Raw genomic sequence first — 12389 nt, 5'->3', positions numbered from 1 at the left:
ACTTAAAGGGGCATCTTCTCATGTGACAAGTGGAGAACCTAAAGCATGGCAGTTCAGAGTCCTAGAGAAATCTGTGGCAGACCCCAAGTGTCTGCGGGGAAGGCTCCTGGCTCACTGGGACAGACAGAGGAAGAGGAAGAGGAAGAGGAAGAGGAGACGGCAGCCCGGCATCCAGCTTCTGGCTCGGTGCCTTCCCCCCTCCTTCCTCCCTCCGCCCAATACAGGGAAAACTGACCTCTTCAGTGGGTCTGGCTCATCTGTGGTCAAGACAGTGGGGGCTCAGGGGGACTCGGTGGGACTTGAGCATCCACAGTGGGCACTAAGGTGAAGGATGGGAAGGGGGATGAGAAGGAGGAGAGGTCACCATGGCCTTGCACCTGTCTGGGTAGGACTTTACCCCAGAGAGGAAGGGCGTCACTGAAGGGCGTTAAGCAGGAAAGTGACAACACAGCGGATGTCTACCTGGACCTACTGCAAAGAAGCAGGGGTGGGGTGTCGGGGGTGGCTCTGACTCATCTCGGAATGATTTTAACACAGGATAAACGTGGATCTTAATCAGAGCAAACAGGACTCAGAAAAATCCCACGTGACACCAGGGCCAAAGGGGTTTTAACACACGGGGCAGCTGCTGACCCCTGGTTGTGACTGACCGGGGTCCTGGGTGACCCGGAGATCACACAGCTGACGGCTCAGCTCCGCCCTTGCTCTGCCAGGTGCCTGCTGCTCACCTCAGCCATGAACCTCTCCAGAGCAGGGGCGATAGGAAATCTGCAATCTTTGTCCCCAAGCTTCCCGTGGTATCTGGAATATAGTAAGGCTGCAACATGAAATAAAGCCATCTCCGCCAGCTCCTTTCCCTGTGGACAGACAGCCACTCGGAGCTTGTGGCCCCTGGGGACTCCGAGCCACACGCGCCTACAGGCTCACCGCTCCCTCTGCGTCTTGTCTCCAGGACTGTGGCCCGACAGGGCTTTTCCACATGCAGCTTCTCCATGTCCGGATCCTGCCCCGCAACACCCCCGGCATCTCCTCTCCACACCGTCGTCAGCGGGCGCTTTGAAGCAAAAATCGCTTGAAATCATCAACTGACTTCCATCTTAGGAAATAACCAAAAATGTGGACAGAAATGACTACAGAACAGTGTTAGATCCAATATTCAATGTCAAATTTTGTGCTTTATGGTTCTGAGATATAAACCCCCAGCTCAAGAAAATTTCTAGTACCTAGCTAACTTGTGTGAATATTGCTGGGCGTAGGGACAGAGAAGGAAAGATTACATAAGAGTTAACATGCTTTTGGCAGCAAGTAACAGAAAGTTTGTCTCAATAGGGCTTAAGTGATAAAGGATTTTGTTGGCTCATGGAAGTGAAGATGCAGAAGTTTGGGCTTTGCGATTCTCGCACTCTGTCCTCCTTCTTTGGAGACCTTTATTCTTACAGATGCAGGGAGCTGCCAACTGAGACAATAGTCATGACAAGTGGGAGAGAAAGTCTCTTATCTAACTGTGAAATTAAACTCCCCTCTTCATTCTGATTGGAATCATTTAGTATATGCACTTGTCCCTGAACTAGGAACTGTCACCAGGGAAATGCCACACACTGATTGGCTTAAACCTGAGTTCCTAAAATAATTCCTAGCAGAGGAATGGAATTATCTGACTAGCTTAGGCTGGATCTGGAGTCAATTCCCAAAACCACATTGTTCCTGCTCTAAAGAGGAATGAGGAGACAGATGTTCACACACAAAGAGAACTGCGGAGACGCGTCAAGTCCCTCACTTGGATCAAAGTAGTGTGAAAGATTAAAAAATATTCACAAGACAAAAAGTTGAAACTGACATTTCAGTAGAAGTGAGAAGTCCAAGCCAGAAATCCTGAGGAGGTCCCTGAACTTCCCATAGGATGTAGGAAGAGAAGTTTGGAGTTGGATTTATCAAAGTCACAAGGAGCAGGACAGAACGACCCAGCTTTATCTGGGTAACACACATAGAATAAGTAACAATGCCTAACAATATGTAGGCGAGGGGGCGGATAGTGAGGAGGAGGTATAATTGCACAAAAGCAAATGCTGGGGTGAAAATACTGAAATATAATAGTCTCTGCCATTGGATAAGGGAACTGTGATTGTTTTTCTCCTTTCTAGTTTTCCAGTTTTTCCAATATTCTTATAATGAGAATATATTAATTTTACGATTAGAAAGTATTAAAATAAATGGCTGTTAATGGTGGTTTCCAGAGGTAACTTACTCTGAGACGTGCCATTCCCATGACCCATTCTTTACTCGCCAGCCACAAAAACCAAATGCACGGTAATAAATTTTCTGATATTTGTTATGCACTGAATTGTTAAGCTCTTGGGAGGCCTGGCAAGATAAAAGTCCCTAGTTAACAAGCACTCAAGGGCTGACACATCACGTGTTGAAACTGTGGTATATTTGTGGTTGAAGGCTATGCTTATGTTAAAAAGTTAATTGTTACTGAGTCAATAAGAGATAACTCTGGCTCCAGCAGAGAAACTGATTAAACTGGGAAGCCTCAGCAGAGCTCCCGCTGCAAGGAGAAGCACATTCTTGTCTCTAGGCGACTTTCCAGGAGCAGCAGGGTGAGTCCCTGGGAGGCAAGAATTCTGTGCAGTGACCATCACATGCACACACAGCGGCATAATAAAATCTTTTCTTGATACAGATAAAAACCAACAAACTCTCGTGGCACAAACTCACTTTAATCAGCTTCATTATTTTCTCTGTTTTGTACTATTTGATCATCTTCATTTCTCTTCTCTCCTTTCTTTTTTAATTTCTTTTCCACATTAACAGGGTTTGGATTAGCAAGGATTTCACTCACTGAACTGCCCGTGTGTCAGGAAGTGAGAGGTTTTGTATCCTCCTGGAAACCCTTTATTTGCGATGGACCTGGCCTGCCACGCTCTTAGGCACCAGAGCTGCCTCTTCTTTCCTCGTCTCTGCGCGGACGCTGCTGACGGGCCGCTGGCCAGGAGGACATGGGCTCGCCCAGGTCGGGCCTCCAGACTCACGCCCAGCCCAGTGGTCTCAAGACATAACTTTCTTTATTGGAGTTTGGTGAGAACTATGAATTTCTTAACCTCGTATTGAATTTGGTTAAAATAAAAAATCCTAAGCCGGTAAAGGTCAACCAACAGTGAAGAGAATTTTGATTATCTTAAAATTATAGAGAAGAGACAGTAGAGATTTCTTGGTTTCAGCTCCTGGTGAGGATGAAAAAATTCAAAGCCAGAGAAATTAAACTCATCCTCTAAATGTGCACAGCGGGTCCTGGCAAAGGCAGGGTGAGGATTCAGGGTTCCTGGGACCCTGGTGATACCGGGCAGTCCTCTCTGCTCTGCGCCATGCAGCCCCTCCTGGTGGCATTGCCAACACACGCTGCCCTAGAGCAACCACCCTTGCTGAAACCCCAGATGTGGGCATATCACAAATTGTATGCAAGAGAAAAGGAAATGTCTCAAAAGTATGGACAGACAGTGCATGTCAGAAGAACAATGAAAGTCAAAATCAGAGAGTGTCTTATGGGATCCTGGGGCACAACTACCCAGGAAAATGCCTTTGGGGAGGGAGAGGGACAGAGTGGGGAAAGAAATCACATTCTGGGAACCCATTCTACTGCTTTGGGAAATGGCTCAGAGTAGTTGCAAACGCCACCTCTGATTGGGCCGTGGCCTCATGATGTCATGGTCTAGCCACCTGCAGCGCAGGGCCGGGCGAGGCGCGATGGCAGGTGGTGCACACCTGACGGGGGTTTACAGGGTCTGGTGGCCAGTGGCAGGGGGTCGCAAGGAGGGGGTCCTAGGCAAGGGATGGGGGAGCTGATGGAGAGCTGCCGTCTCGGTAATAGCAGGATGCTGCTATTTGCTAAAAGCCCCTGAACACTATCCTCCACCCTCTCCCTTGAAGAGTTTGCAATCTGTAGAGGAAACAAGGCAGGGATATATACTTTTTCACTAAAAGAGAATTACGGTTTTTTTTTTTAAACCACACTAACAGTTAAAAAAAAGAAAAAAAAACTCAAACAGTTAAGTTGAAACTCACTGGTTGGTCTAGAAAGGTAAATAGCTCCTTGTGCTCCTGAGAAACTCTTTGAGTTTAGGTTTTTTTCTTTTTGTTTCTTTAACTCTTGTTTCCATAGGCCATGAGTTTCTAAGAGGCTGACTTAGGGGAAAGAACTACTGAGGACTGGAAAAGTTCATTTAATGTGTTGATACTTTCATTAGCTGAAAGAGAAAGCTATTCTTTTTTTTTTTTTTTTACCATGTACAAATACTTTATTCTTGAAAAATCAAAGAAAATGCCTAGTTCCAAAAGAAAGTACATCCCAGTTAAACCCTCATATCTTTCTCAGGGCTTACAGCAGTCTGGCTGTATGCCAAGATTTGTCCACCAGCTTGAAACTTGGACATCCATGTTAAAACTTTAAAAACATTACTTGAATTACAACTACATAAGAAGCTTAAACGAAATTCTAAGTGAGCCCAACTGTCACAGATCCTGAATTTCAGGAAATAAGGAGAGCTCATAGATCCCGAGGATCATCAGGAGGATCATCAGGATGATGAGGATCATCAGGAGGATGATGAGGATCATCAGGAGGATGATTAGGATCACCAGGAGAGTGACTAGGATCATCAAGATGATCAGGATCATCAGGAGGATGATGAGGATCATCAGTATCATCATCATGAGGATCATTAGGAGGATCATGCAGGTAAGTCACCAATGCAGAACCATTGCTGCTCAAAGTTATGGTGTGAGCAACAAGAGACCTCATTCTTTCCTTGCTACCACCTAACTGGCTCAAACTGGGATAAGCAAGGAGACTTTAGAGGGGCACAAAGAACTTATCTTCTAAATACAGCTATTCTAAATACAGAAATTCTTTCCCCAAAATCGTGCTTGGTTTTCCTTTGTCTTAAACACAGTATTTTTCACTCCCCCTCCCCAATCTGAGGGGGACACATTCCAAGCCCCTAGTGGATGCTGGAAACCACAGGTAGTACAGAACCCTGTATATGCTACACAAGAATTTCCTTTTCCTTTGTCACAGTTTTACTGAGGAAGACTTAATGTAGATCTTAGCAACCTCAGCATATAATTTTTTTCTTTCCTTATTAAGTCTAGAACTTTCATTTTTCCACCTAAAGGAAGTACTTTACAGTTTCTCATTGGCATATCGAATTGCCAGCATCACTATTCTTGAGTTTGGGGTTCACTGTTATGTAGTATTTACTTAATTTTACTATAAGTCTATTAAGTAAAATAAGGGTTACTTGAACACAAACACTGCGGAACCAGGACAGAGGATCTGATCTGATCATGGAGATGGTTACTAAGTGCCTAATAGGCTGGTAGCGTGTGTAGCAGAGACGCACTGGACAAAAGGATGATTCACATACTGGGTGGGATGGTGGGAGATTTCAGTACAGAGTGCAATTTAAGACTTATGAGTTGTTTATTTCTGGAATTTTCCATTTAATATTTTTGGACCATGGATGACCACAGGTAACTGAAACTGTGGAAAGTGAAACCCTGGATAAGGGGAAACAACTGTATGTATCATAGTAGGTATAACATTTTCTTTAAAAGTGATTTCAGTCCTTTTCTGCCTTGATATAGGGAATATCAATAATTATCCACTTTCCCTCAACAAGAATGTGAGGCAAAGCAGTTAATAATTGTTTGTAATTTATAGGAGTCAAAAATTCTACTGATTTAATAAAATTATTAATATTTAGAAAGTAATTTGTCAATATTGATAAAAACTGAAGACACATATGCTTTTTATGGCAGCAATTGTACTTTTAAGAATTTATGTAGGGATATATTTGACGAAGTATATATATTAAATATATACATGAATGTACATACTAGTATAGACTATTTTTTTAATTGCTAAACTATGAAGACACTTGGCTGTATCTAATAAGACCCAGAGTTAAGGAAGCTATGTTTAACTGTTTTCGTTTTTAATTGTGGGCTAATATTGCACATATTAATATTTACTTGAAGGGAAGGTTGCTATCAAGAGGAAGAAGGGACATGATCAATGAAAGTCTCTGATGAAGCAAAAGGGAATTGGTCCGAGAGTACAGAGGAGGCATCAGCCTTTCAGAACTGTGCTTGATTGTTGCTGTGGCTGTCTTTGTTCCCGTCACTATAGCAGGTAACATTTATCAAATATTTACTATATGCCAGGCTCTCTGCTATATGCTCTATATCCATTTTTCATTTAAATTTTCAAAATTGTTCCTCAAGAAATATTTACTGAGCACCTGCTATGTGCCAGATATGGTTCTGATGAGTACTGAGAAGAAAAATAAAGCCAGATCAGGAGAGAGGAGAGAGGGGGAGGAGGAGCCAGGAGTAGGGGTGCTAGTTTCTTAGGAAACACATTCTTGTGGGAAGAAGCAGACAATACAGAATAAATGAGTAAAATAATTCATGGTGGAAGGAGGGGACACTTCAGATGGGAAGTTCAAAGAAGGCCTAGGGAGGTGAACTTTGAGGTAAAACTTAATGTAATGAGGATAAGAGAGAGGGTGTACCAGACAGAGGGTGAACCCGTGCTTGTCCGAGTTTGTCATGTGACTGAGACACAGAAAGAAGGCCCCTGTGGCTGAAGCATTTGGGGCAATGGAGAGAGGTGGGTGGGGCCAGATCCTGTGGGGACTTGTGGGCTGCGATAAAACATTTGGATCTTATTCTCATGGTAAGAGGAAGCCTGGGGAGAGTTTTAAGCAAGGGAGTAAAAAGGGATTTATTAATTCCTTCAAACAAGAATTTCTTTATTTCACTCTGAAAACAGAAGCTTCCAGAAGAGACTCTGCACTAGCTCCTGTCAATCTATCTATCCACCAACCTGTGCCTGTGCCCACATACCTGCCTTCCAGGTTGTGTCTAGATGAACAACCATTATCCCCTCTGAAGATCTCTCCGCCTCGGCATCTTCTCCTGCTCTCAGAAGCCAGTCTCAGCAGCAAACGTCTGGTGCAATTTCTCACATCTTAGATATGTATAGATACTCTAAATTTAAAATGTCCAACACTGATTCATAATCTCCTTCTCACCAACTGCTTGCTCAGCAGCTTTCTGAATCTCAGTTGAGGGCAAGTCCATCATCCTTCCAGGCATCCAATCATGCTGCTAAACTTCTCCTTTTCTCTCAAAGTCCGCATTCAACGTACCTGAAAATTCTGTGGGGCTACCTTGAGAATATTCCAGAATATGACCATTTGTCAGAACTTATGCCAGCCACCTGGTCCAAAATACCATCATCTGACACTGAACTCATCTGTGTTTCTACCTTTTCCCAGCCCCACTGCCAGTCTATTCTCAACCTAGCAATTTGAGAGATCCTTTAAAAAATGGAAGTTGGGTCATATCACTCCTCTCTGAAGACCCCCAAAGCCTCCTCTGCACCCTCTGATTCTCTAAGAATAAAACCCAAATATTTCATTTGTCTCCCAAGCCTTATGTGATCTTGTTCCTTATTAGCACTCTGGCCTTACACGGCAGCCACACTGGCCTCTTGGCGTTTTTTTTTTTTTTTTCCTTTTAATTTCTCCTCTCTTTTGAAGAATAATTTTGCCAGATATATAATTCTAGGTTGGTACAGTTTTTTTCCCAATACTTTAAATATTTCACTCCACTCATTTTTGCTTGCATGGTTTCTAACAAAGTAGTCAGCTGTAATTCTTTTTTTTTTTCTTTTAGAAATATATATATGTTTTTAAAAATAGAGATGGGGTCTTGCTGTGACGCCCAGGCTAGTGTCAAACTCCTGGCCTCAGGTGATCCTCCCACGTCAGGCTTCCAAAGTGCTGGGATTACAGATGTGAGCCACTGCACCTGGCCTGGCAGTTTCTTGAATCCTATACAGACTCCCTCTTAAGGCTTTTGTGCTGGCTGTTCTTTCTGGCTGGTAGGCACTTACCCCAATACCCATGTTTCCACCGTCCCGTTGAATCCAATATCTGGTTAAACGTCATCTTCTCAGAGCTTTCTCTGCATAAAACTCCTTTGTCTGTTACTTCTGTTCCTTTGATCTTCTTTTTAAATATCACTTATAACTTTTAGACATAGTATGTATGTATTAATTTATGTATATATTATGTGCCTCCTCTCACAAGAGTGTCAACTCTTATGAGGTCAGTGACAGTTTTGTTTACTCCTTATCCACTGCACCTAGAAAGATGCTTGGCACAGAATAAACATTCAATTAAAATATTGTTTATTCCATCACTCAATAAATACTTATTGGCATAATTCCTGGAAAGATACATGGAATACATCTAGCTTCCTTTGGCGAGGAGGACTGAGTTGGGAATAGATTTGCCTTTCATTGTATACTATTTCATAATTAACATTTTAACCATATAAAATTAGTTTCTCTCAACTTAAAGAAATTCATTAATAAATAAAAACAGTATATAAAATAGAGTGTACTCATTCAAGATTTGTTTTGTTATCCAAGTGTGAGCTAGTATAGACTACCCTTTTTGTGGCTATATTGTGAAGATGTTGGGCTGTAGCTAATAAGATAATCTAGAGTTAAGGAAGGTATGGTTTAATTTAAATTGAGTGGTCAGGGCAGGCACAAAGATTCCATAACTTATCTGAAGTTATGGAATTTCTGGAAAGAGATGCTTAAAATTTGGATGCATGACACTTCTCTAGTAGGTAATTATTAATAAAATTTTTACTGATTAACATTTTTCTTACTTGAAAGATTATGAATGTGTATGATCAAAAAGTTGAAGTATTACAATAAAATTCACAGTGAAAAATAAATCTTCTCACATTTAACCCCTAAGGTGCCAGTTTGCCTCCCTGTAGGCAACTATGTAATTTCCTAAAGGGTTCTCCTCAAAATAAGCTACAGATATGCACATATATGCATCTTTCTCTGTATTTCATATCTTTTTACATAAATAGGTACCTGCTATACATACTGTAGTACACTGTGCTTAAAATGTGGTCTTTATTACAATGTTTTCATTTTATTTATTAAAATAAATAAAATTTATCAAATTTTACTAAAATTTTAATATTTTCATTCAGTTCAAGAAGGAAAAGTGAATTTCTGAGGCATGTTAATTGCACACACTTCCATGTTGATGTTTCAGCTGCTGTTTTTTCCCCACAAACGGTATTATTTATGCTGAAGCTGCAGAGGGCAGTGTAGTCCTTCCAAAAGCATGGTGTGTCCTTGGATAGTGTTTTGAAGATCTTGAATGTGGTGGAAACTTTAGAATTTGGAGAAGCTCCTGGTATTAAAATAATGCATCAGTTCAAATTATTCACCCATGCTCTTTTATGCATTTCATATAAAATTATTTGCAATATGTTTATATTACATATGTCATCACCTTCCATAGGAGTAATTTTTGCTTAATAGATACAATGCTTATTTCAAAGGTCATTTTTAGTTCCAGTAACTTTATGATGTCTTCATTAAAAAAACCCTGAATTGTTAAGAGAGTATATTTTACATGTTCTCACCATAAAAAAGTATATGAGGTAATGCATATGTTAATTTGATTTAGCCATTCCACAATATATACGTATTGTGAAACATCATGTTGCACACTGTAAATGTATGTAATTTTGTCAACTAAGAAAATAAATAATAACATTTAAAAAAGGAATTTCAAATTGAGGATGGATGAGTGTAAAATTGAATATGGATGCGTGAGGGGGTAGGAAAAGTCATCTGTGTTACAGAAAACGTCTAAGGTAGTCACAGTGTGTCTGAGAATGATGGCAGTCCACCAAATCCATTTTCCTCTTTCTGACAAGAAACCAAGACTGCATCGTTAGCCTTGCAGTTAGTGTCTTGCAGTGAGGGGCCACCACTAGACCTAGATAAGAAAAACTGCACAGCTGCATTTTTCCTCACTTGTCATTGGTGAGCATACTTTCCTCTTTGACAATTCCAAACCTTCACCACTCTCCTCAAGCCCAGGTTTCCTTATTTTTACTGAGAAAGCAGGGTCATCGGGCAAGATGTCTCCACTCCTAGCTCTCCAACTGTACCTCCTGCACCCCTGCTGATCTACATAGCCATCGATTTTTCCCTCTTGTCACGTACTTGCAGACTGGAGTATTCATTGTGTTTGAAGAGTGTTCTTTTGCTTATACCCTTGGTTCCTTCCTCTCCAGTCTCCTCCAGAATTCTGATCCAGTAATTATTTGCTCTGTATTTCAGGAAAATGTTAGAAAACAACAAAAAGGAAAAATAATTTGTAATGTTAGGGTTAGGGTTAGGGTTACGGTTAGGGTTTAGGGTCAGGGTCAGGGTCAGGGTGAGGGTTAGGGTTAGTGTCAAGGTCAGGGTCAGGATTAGGGTTAGGGTTACAGTTAGGAGTTAGGTTCAGGGTTAGGGTTAGGGTCAGGGTCAGCATTAGGGTTAGGGTTAGGTGTTAGGGTTAGATGTTAGGGTTAGGGTTAGGGGTAAGAGTTAGGGGTACAGTCAAGGTCAGGGTCATGGTTAGGGTCAGGACCAGGGTCAGGCTTAGTGGTTAGGGTCAGGGTCACAGTCAGGGTTAGGTTTAGGAGATAAGGTTAGGGTTAGGGGTTAGAGTTAGGGTTAGGGTTAGGGGTTAGGGTTAGGGTTACGATTTGTGTTAGGGTTAGACATAGGGTTAGGAGTTAGTTTTACGTGTTAGGGTTAGGGTTATGGTTAAGTGTTAGGGTTATGGTTAGGTTAGGGTTAGAGGTAGGGTTAGGGTTAGTGTTAGGGGATAGGGGTAGGGGCAGGAGTAGGGGTAGGGTTAGGGTTAGGGGTAGGGTTAGGGCTAGGGGTAGGGATAGGGGTAGGTTTAGGATTAGGGTTAGGAGTAGGGTTAGGGGTAGGGGTATGGTTAGGGGTAGGGGTAGGGGTAGGGGTAGGTTTAGGGTTAGGATTAGTGTTAGGGTTATGGTTAGGTTAGGGTTAGGGTTAGGGTTAGGGGTTTGGCTTATGGTTAATGTTATGGGTTAGGGTTAGGGTTAGGCTTAGGGTTATAGGTTAGGGTTAGGGTTCCGGTTAGGGGTTAAGGTTAGGGTTAAGGTTAGGGGCTAGGGTTAGGGTTAGGATTAGGGGTTAGTGTTCAGGTTAGGGTTATGGATTAGGGTTAAGGGTTAGGGATAGGGTTAGGGTTAGGGGTTAGGGTTAGGATTAGGGTTAGAGTTAGGTGTTAGGTTTAGGTTTAGGGTTAGGGTTAGGGTTAAGGTTATGGTTATCAGTTAGGTTTAGGGTTAGGGTTAGAGTGAAGTGTTAGGGTTAAGCTTAGGGTTAGGGTTAAGTGTTAGGGTTAGGGTTAGGGTTACAGTTAGGGGTTTGGGCTAGGGTTACGATTACGCGTTAGGGTTACGGTTATGGTTAGAAAGTTTAGGGTTAGGGTTAGGGTTAGATGAGTTAGGGTTAGGGTTATGGTTAGGGTTAGATGGGTTAGGTTTAGGGTTATGGTTAGGTTTAGGGTTAGGCTTTAGGGCTAGTGTTAGGATTAGTGGTTATGGTCAGGGTTAGGGTTAGGGTTAGGGGTTAGGGGTTAGGGTCAGGGTCAGGGTTAGGGTTAGGTTTAGGGTTAGGTTTAGGGTTTAGTGTTAGGGTGAGGGTTCGGAGTATGTTTATGGTTAGGGTTAGGCTTAGGGGTTAGGGTTAGGGTTAGGATTAGGGTTTGGGTTAGGGTTAGGTGTTAGGATTAGGTTTTAGGGTTAGGGTTAGGGTTAGGTGTTAGTGTTAAGTTTAGGGTTAGGGGTAGGGTTAGGTTAGGGTTACTGTTATGGAAAGGAGAAGGGGTAGGGGTAGGGTTAGGGGTAGGGGTAGGAGTAGGGTTAGGGTTAGGGTTAGAGTTAGGGTTAGGAGTAGGGTTAGTTGTAGGATTAGGCTTAGGGTTAGGGTTTGGGGTAGGGGTAGGGGTAGGTGTAGCTTTAGGCTTAGAGTTAGGATTAGTGTTAGGGTTCAGGTTAGGTTAGGGTTAAGGGTTAGGGTTAGGCTTTGGTGTTAAAGTTAGGATTAGGGTTAGTTTTAGGGTTAGGGTTTAGGGATAGGGTTAGGGTTAGCGGTTACGGTTAGGGCTAGTGTTTGGGTTAGAGCTTAAGGTTAGGTTTAGGGTTAGAGGTTAGGATTAGGGTTAGGGTTAGTGTTAGGGGTTAGGGTTAGGGTTTCGGTTAGGGGTTAGTGTTAGGGTTTAGGGTTATGGTTAGGTTTAGGGTTAAAGGTTAGAGTTAGGGTTAGGGTTAGGGATTAGGGTTCGGTCTGTGTTAGGGTTAGGGTTCAGGGTTAGGGTTAGGGTTAGGTTTAAGAATTATGGTTAGGGTTAGGGGTTAGGGTAAGGGTTAGAGTTAAGTGTTAGGGGTAGGGTTTAAGGTTAGGTTTA

General features: G+C 42.4%; 1 long non-coding RNA gene across 1 annotated transcript; it reads right to left on the bottom strand.

Moving 5' to 3' along the window:
- Nucleotides 1-777: 777 nt before the first annotated feature.
- On the bottom strand, nt 778-2280 carry LOC123629970. Its single transcript, XR_006732476.1, has 3 exons — nt 2246-2280; nt 928-1096; nt 778-801 (listed from the first exon to the last, which is right to left on the bottom strand). It is a non-coding gene; the product is annotated as an uncharacterized LOC123629970 (long non-coding RNA).
- Between the last annotated feature and the right edge of the window lie 10109 nt (nt 2281-12389).

The sequence above is a fragment of the Lemur catta genome, unplaced genomic scaffold (genome assembly GCF_020740605.2).
Source record: "Lemur catta isolate mLemCat1 unplaced genomic scaffold, mLemCat1.pri scaffold_65_ctg1, whole genome shotgun sequence".
Lineage (NCBI taxonomy): Eukaryota > Metazoa > Chordata > Mammalia > Primates > Lemuridae > Lemur > Lemur catta.
This window is presented reverse-complemented; position numbering and strand designations above follow the sequence as displayed.